The 7976-nt window shown below is 31.9% G+C and overlaps 1 long non-coding RNA gene across 1 annotated transcript; it reads right to left on the bottom strand.

Annotated features, from left to right (window-relative positions):
* Window positions 1-2933: 2933 nt before the first annotated feature.
* Window positions 2934-7685, bottom strand: LOC134536908 (uncharacterized). Its single transcript, XR_010075896.1, has 4 exons — window positions 6872-7685; window positions 6201-6343; window positions 4231-4835; window positions 2934-3050 (listed from the first exon to the last, which is right to left on the bottom strand). It is a non-coding gene; the product is annotated as an uncharacterized LOC134536908 (long non-coding RNA).
* Between the last annotated feature and the right edge of the window lie 291 nt (window positions 7686-7976).

Genomic DNA, 7976 nt, shown 5'->3' with positions numbered 1-7976 from the left:
TCATAATCTTGATTTGATCATGGTTCGACAACACTCCTGATGTAATATACATATATTTATTTTTTTGTTTCGAAGATAGTTTGGGAACTTCTGTATGAATCGGCGGAACTGGCGGTTCATAGCGATGATCTCAGATAGCCGCAGCGCGGGCAGAAGTTCTCATAATTTGCACGGACTTTACACAGGACGTTTTATTAATGAGAACGTGAATGAAACATCATGTTTAAAAAAAATTAAATTACGTTATTATAACTTGATGTAAGCTTTTGGACGTACGCCATTGCTATAGTCCATCCACGGTAACCTCCTACTTTTCTGAAGCCCTGCTTTTCACCGGATCTACTTTAATGTCACTATGTATCCTTCCGCCGTATGTAAACAAAAACATTGCCATGTGACAAATGTCAAATGGTTTGTTTACAATCACCAGCTGTCAAAACAATGTGTGTATGTATGTATATATATATATATATATATATATAAAAGTAATTTGAATATGATCTAAGTATACATGCATATGTTCATAACATTATTTATGATACCCAATGGTAAAAATATTAAAAAATAAGTTTGTTAGCTAAAGAAATAACATATAATTTAAAGTAAATTTTTAGGAGAATATATAAATTTACAACATTTATGTAAGCAATAAATATCATCATTTAGTACAGTTCAACACAGTTTTCTGCATCTGAAAAAAAAAGTATTGTAAATTATACATATGGCTGTCCATCTAAGCAATCTGGAAAAGACTAAGGATTGAAGGTTTAATAAAATTAACAAATTCAGATGAAAACATTTAAAAATGAATTTTCTTCTTTTATTTAATAAACCCCTACCATTTTGCCGGTTAAGGCCACAAATAAAAATATGGTTATATACATTTTCCTGAGTATACTTATTAGACAAAATCATAATTTTATGAACAGTAAAATTGTGGTGAAGAATTGACAGTAATTTCTATACCACTTATATGCATTATTTATTTGTGGCCCTGGATGGGGACTGGCTTTTTGTTTTCCAAGTAAGTTCACTGAAAAATGAAGACACACAACAAAATAAAATGTTTCACATACACCTATACGAATCCAGAAATGAAATTTAATATTCATTTCATAATACGTGTAATATAAAGTTAATACATAAAGTTCCAGTAATCAACATACTTCATGGGAATGCATAAAAGAAAAAAAAAATGTTTCAAACCCCAATACTTACAGTTGCCCAGGTGTTTATTACATACAGACCTCAATAAGAACACCCGGGTAAATCATCAAGAGGAACTGCCAGTACTTCACTGTCTCCATCTACTTGCTGTGTCGTAACCTCAAATTCTTCGCTGTCACTGTCTTCACTTGAACTATCCTCGCCGAGGTGGATGATGAGTGGAGGAATGGTGCCGCTGTCTATGTGGACTTCTCTCTCCCAGTCTGCTTGAATTAGCTTCTCCACGTGATCCACACACCTCGCCCATCTAAAAAAATTAATGTATACAGTAAAACCTCTATATAAATGACCTGTTTATAGCAAAAACCACTCTATAACAAAATATGTTTGTTTCTGTCAAAACGGCATAGTAAACAATGCATGGCATGCTCTTTATTACATACAATTTTGAACTCACTCCACAAGAAAGTATTTTTAAACACAACAAAACTCATTTAATGTGTTTTCCTCAACTATCAAAGCTATTATTTAATACTTGAAGTAACATGTTTTGTTTTATGTTATCTGAAAAAAAAAAATTATAGTGGTTTATTCAAGATATAATAAAGCTGTAAATATTATATATGTTATCAATAAAGGCTTAGAATGCATATGATAAAATATTTATTTCATAAGTTTTGTGTTTGTTTTTGGTTAAAATTTGTCCCAGACAAAAACAGTGAGATATAGCGAAAATTTAATTTTTTGAATAGTTTTGATGATTTACTGTATATGTATTTCACTATAATAACATAACTTTTGAAAATACTAATGTGCAAGAACTACATGTGTAAATACCTATTCAAGTTCGCTAGATGAAAATATTCAAAATTCTCTACGTTGAAATTTTATCTGAATATTGAAATCTGCCTACAGCGCTGAACCCACCATAACTTTAAAGTCATTGACACAAGATTAAGCATAACAGAAAGTAATATCACAATTACTAATAAATACAAAACTATTTATGGAAATGAAACAATTGCAAATGGACTGCAATTACAAAAAAAAAAAAAACCTTGCAAATAAGTCACCACTGTTAGATCTAGAAACTACACAGATATGTATGAATCACATGGGAATAAAATTACAAACACAAACACAAACACATACATGCAACACATTTTCAAAACGACAACTACACAAATTCAAACCACTTATTTTTACCAATTGTTTTAAAACTGTATTACTGGTATATGAATATACACAAAATGATAATCACACTATACACACACTAGCACACAAAGTTATCAAAAGGAATGGTAGGACCAGGCTGCTAGGCAACAATACTTACGTATTATGTAAAAATGTATGGTAAGGGTTTTGCTGAAGCTTGAGGAATGTTCTACAGGAAAATAAAACAATTTCTACTTCAAAAGGAATACCCCATTGGTCATGCAACATGAAAATACCTCTCTGGTGTGGAAGCATCAAGAGCCTCTTTCCAGATGGCTGCAACTGCATCATTGTCAAATCTCTTGGCCCGCCCCACGTTACTATTGTAATGGTGTTTACATTGAGCCCAAACTAGTTCGATTGCATTATAGTGGCAGTGATAGGGTGGGAGTCGTAGAATTTTGTGGCCATAGTTACAAGCCAACTCGTCTACCTCATATCTGAAAAGTGTGTTAGAACAAGGCGTATACGTAATTTTTTGCAACTATCTCACTTTTCAAGAAATGCTGTAAAAAAAACGAAATAATATACCGTATTCGGGGCTTCTTTTGTTTAGCTATTCTCAGCAGCTCCACTTTCAACAAATTATTTTCATGTTTTATCTCATTCTTCTCCAGCCACGCGATCAGTGCATCCTTGGTCCAGTTCGTTGTAGGTGTTTTCTCAACCTACGTTATGCCAACATTTAACTAAATACTCAAGTAGCTGATAAGAATTCATGACAGTAGAACCCTGTTACAATTTTACTGCTTATTAAGTTTTCCTGCCTATAATGTATTATTTTTCAAGTCCAATATTTTCCCTATAAGGACAATGTATTTAATTCCTGGATATAATGTTTCACAAATTATGCGTTTCGTGCTTGTAATGTTCACTTCATAAAATTTTAGAAGACGAAAAAAATTAAAAGCCTTTGTCTATACTGTCTATGTATATGTGTATGTTAGCAGTTAACTGCCTGTTGACACCCTTGGAAAACAAATAAATTCATAAATTTTTAGCCATTCTGTGTGTTTTCAAATGTATTCACTTAAATCACATGTTCAAGTGGCAAAAGAACTGGACTTAAGCATTTCCACTGTAAACACTGTCGTGAATTATGACAATTATACAGAAATGAGACAATGTGTAAGTAAAGACAAAGCAGATAGAAGCTGGAAGCACCATGATGTTAAAGAAAAATTGTTTTTGGCTTGCTACAAGCAAATTGGAGCATCAAATATATCTTTATGCAGCTTGTTGAGTCCATTGGCAATAAATCCACACTAAAAAGTACTAAATTGAATTTCCTGCTTATGTTTTTTTTTTCTTGTAGCCCCTTAAAAACAAATTATAACAGGGTTCTACTGTACTTATGCAAAGCAAACATGTGTTTTGGCATATTGTCGTAATGAATTTCTAAATTTAACAAAGCATGTTAGTTTAGTGACTAGAAATTTTTTTGAAAATATTATTTTAATTTATTAAGTAGGGCAACAGAGCATTCATAAAGTGGGTCCTTTTACCAAACAAGTAATTATGTCATTTTCAAATGCTATTTGCAATAAAAAAAATTTTATTTGGTATTTCAAACCCTCTACTAAATTAGTTTGCACTATGATGTAATTCAATTACATTATATATATATATATATATATATATATATATATATATATCTGTGTGTGTGTGTGTGTAATCAATTTCAGCTCAAACATTATAGTTTAAAAAAATGTAGTGTAGGCATACTATTAAGATAACAATTATTGCTGGCAAAATGTATTAGTCTCGAATATTCGTACTTATACACATGTAAATTTTTCACATTACAATTTGAGCAATAAAAAGACACTGCTTTACCATTGCACATACCTGGGTGCTGTGATATGAAGCATTGTCCATTATAATGACACTGGGTTCCTCCAGATGCACCAACATGTCTTCAAACCACATCAAGAAAGTTTCCCCATTCATCTCGCCATGGTAGTCTGCAGTCTTCTGACCTGAAACAAAAAGTAATCCTGCTCCTGGCACAAAGCCAGTGCGCCCTCCAGCATTAACAACAATAAACCTTTTACCATCTCCAACAGTACGTCTCTTCGCAGATTGTAGACTGTTGTCCTGCCATGACTTTGATACAGTTCCTGAAAAATATATGAAATGGAAATGAAATACTTTGTATTGGACCACAGAACAAATTTTCAAATAAATTAATGCCTTGCCTCTCTGGAAAATCCATGTTTCATCAACAAATATGAAATTGGCACCTCTTTCTTTTTCTTATTTATACTTTCTCAAGAAATCTATTCGCTTCAATACTATGTTTTCATTCTCTATCAAAGCTTTTCGTCCATCAACAGTTGTCCATGAAAATCCCATCTTCTTTAACAATTTATGAAGACTTGATCTTCCACCATAATAATCTATTTGTCTTTCCCTGATTTCTTTCAAAATGGTGTCGACTGTAACATTCAAACCTGTAAATTTATTGCATACATTAACAATACATGAAATAACAGAGGTACACAAAACTAAGCGAAACCACAACCCCGTAGAAGATAATTTAAGTGCACAATTTACATTTATTAAATAGTTTTAATAAACTTACATTTCAAAAATACTTTTAAATTAATTTAAATTTTGTAGTTTGCTTAGAGGAATTCTACATTGCAGTATTTTTGTCTGCAATGATATGACGATTATATTGCGCGTTTGTATTGAAGTTGTGTAAAACATTATTATTTCAGCATTCAATTTAGCAATCAATAAGTTACAAGCTCTACACTGTGTTATAGGTAAATGTTTTGTATCGTGTATCCCATGTGATCCCTAGATCTTTATGCATGAACCTGTACATCCTATTGATCGTGTGGTGCATGCTTTTTTTCATTTATTCAGATCAAAGATCCTGAACATAATCAAATATTATGGTATAGCAAGAATAATTATCATAAGTTTAATAAAACATATATATTTTCATTATTATTCAACTTTAAATCATAACTCATTACTACATCACAGGTTTTTAGTTTTGGTTTTGTACAGGATTTTTAAACGTAATAAATTAGAAAAGCAAGCATCATCAATCACAGGATCAATATTTGCAGGATCATGCGATCAGGATCAATGTATCGAATCGGATACGCGATACTAAACTTTTACTGTTTTATAACCTTCTGTTACTTCATACACTAACACACAGTTTGTCTGGCTAAGTTGTGTTTTCATATGATACTTCATTACAATGAAGTAGGCCTATTGTTTATAAAATAACAATACCCCTATATTTTCTAAAGGGTTAGGCGGGGCATGACACTATTTTGCAATAGAATATATATTGTACTGGACCCTGCCACACAGTACAATTTAGCCAATTAAGTATCCCAATTTTTTTTTAATAACCATGCTTGCTTAGACCACAACTCACTAATTTGTAACCAATTACTGCTAAAGCGCACAACTGGATATTATTGATACTGGAAATAGTCATTATTTAACCTTCTGATACATCATAAAAGTTGAGGTTATTTAATATGTATACTGTGTATAACGATATAAACATTACTTGTAGTTTTAGAATGTAACAATTTTCTTTCTATCTTTAACCTAACCTTAAAAGGACGTGTACCTATTTCATATGTTGCACAATATTCTATATATCAATACCATATCAATAAAGAAACCTAACAAACCACTCAAAAATGTTAAGTATTTTTAAAGGACAGATGATATCGGGAAAAAAACTGAACCGGTCAATCTGCATATGGATATATGAAATGAATACAATTAAGTAGGGCCTACCCCAGTGATATTGAAACTACTCTTCAGTATCAAATTTTTACCTTCAGCGTACATCCTGTAAATTGCATTCCTGATTGCATTTACTGTGAAATCGTCGACTGTGTCAAGTGACTTTCCTTCCTGTGGCCTTTTTTTCCTCTTTTTTCCTGGTGTTGAAACTTCTTCAATGTCTTTCTTGTAGTACCTAACAAAAAAAAAAAACATTTGTCATAACACTTTTCCGGGGACCCGTTCACAATACGCAGTTAGGCAGTGTTCCAAATATGGCATTTTGTCACAAATATTTGCTTTGTGGTCACTAAATGGAAACATGACAGACTTTGTCCACGAAATTAATGAAGTGTTTTTTTATTTATTTTGTGATCTCCCAAACAGATGAAAAACTAATTAAATGCAAATTATAAAATCACTCCCTTATGTTATAGTTAAAACTATCATAAAGTTTATAAACATCGTTATAAACAAACGTGTATCACACCCATAAAAATACTTTAAAGTGCCTTTATTGTTATTGTTAGGACCTGAGTAGGCCTAATATGATTTTAGGTTAACTTTTCAACAGAGACGCCACATGGCGGTGTTGTCTCACACCAAAAAATATAAATTCGAAATAAAACACAAAAAACCTCGTGAGTTAAAACACAGGCCGACAATACTTAGGACACAGTCGATATTTTTTTTACGTGCATGAAAACGAAAAAAGCCTACTTACTTGAGAACAGTTGACTTTGCGATGTTGAGAAGAAACGCGGTCGTCTGCGTAACGTCACATTTCTTCAAGTCGCCTTTTTTAATTAAAACATATAAGTTCTGAGCGACGTTAATGATGTCCATCTGACGCTGCGAAGAAGTAGCTTTCCCCATTCCGGAACCAATTACCATTACAGCAATCACAAGAACCACACAAAATATCAAAACGATAACAAATTCCATCATTACAATAGTAGATAATAAATAATATAACAAAGTTAAAATACACAATATTAACACAAAATCCTGAAACACAAACTGTACGTTATTTCACGGTCAGTAATATATTAAAACACACTGCAATATGGCGTAATCTGTGCAGACTGCAAACGGCTGAAAGAGAAAACAATCAAGTGACTATTAACATTATTAATGCGCGACCACGGTTTCGGCACGTAATATTTTTTTACCGTTAACATAACGTTTTTATTTCACCAGAGATTTAAAAAAATGTTCAAACTTAACAAATACCCACACAAATTCTTAAATACACGCGGAAAGTCAAAAAATATATATTTTGGCTATGGAACTATTTCGTTCTAATCATTGCCAACACACCACTTCTCTCACTGTTTCATTTACACACATGCGAGATCATTAATATTAATAATATTGTACATAGATAGTTACTTTTTTTGTAAAATTTTATTTAACATCATTATACGGTAATTTAGTGTTAATGCATGTTTAATATGCATATGATGGAAAGTATTTTTGCAAACGAACCAAACATGCTGCATCCTGGTGTGTTTTTTCAAAGGTTCGTTTAAAAAAGTAGGAGGTTACCGTGGATGGACTATAAGCACTTTTTCTCTAGAAGAAAACTAAAACATACCCAAAAGACAAAAACACAAATTAAGCAAAACATTTCTGTTGTCAACAGGATATAAACACCACACAATATTCCATAACTGGAATATGGTAAAACAAAAAAAATAAAAACAAAGAAAAATGGACTAAGAGAACAAAAAAAATTATACATAGGCTAACGAGGCCAATTTTCAATAGTAAAATAAAAAAATCGTTATTGTATAAAAACGGTTGAAAAAAATATGGCGTATTTAGGT

This window comes from Bacillus rossius, chromosome 11 (assembly GCF_032445375.1).
Source record: "Bacillus rossius redtenbacheri isolate Brsri chromosome 11, Brsri_v3, whole genome shotgun sequence".
NCBI lineage: Eukaryota > Metazoa > Arthropoda > Insecta > Phasmatodea > Bacillidae > Bacillus > Bacillus rossius.
Note: the sequence above shows the minus strand (reverse complement) of the source record. Positions and strands in the feature narration are given on the sequence as shown.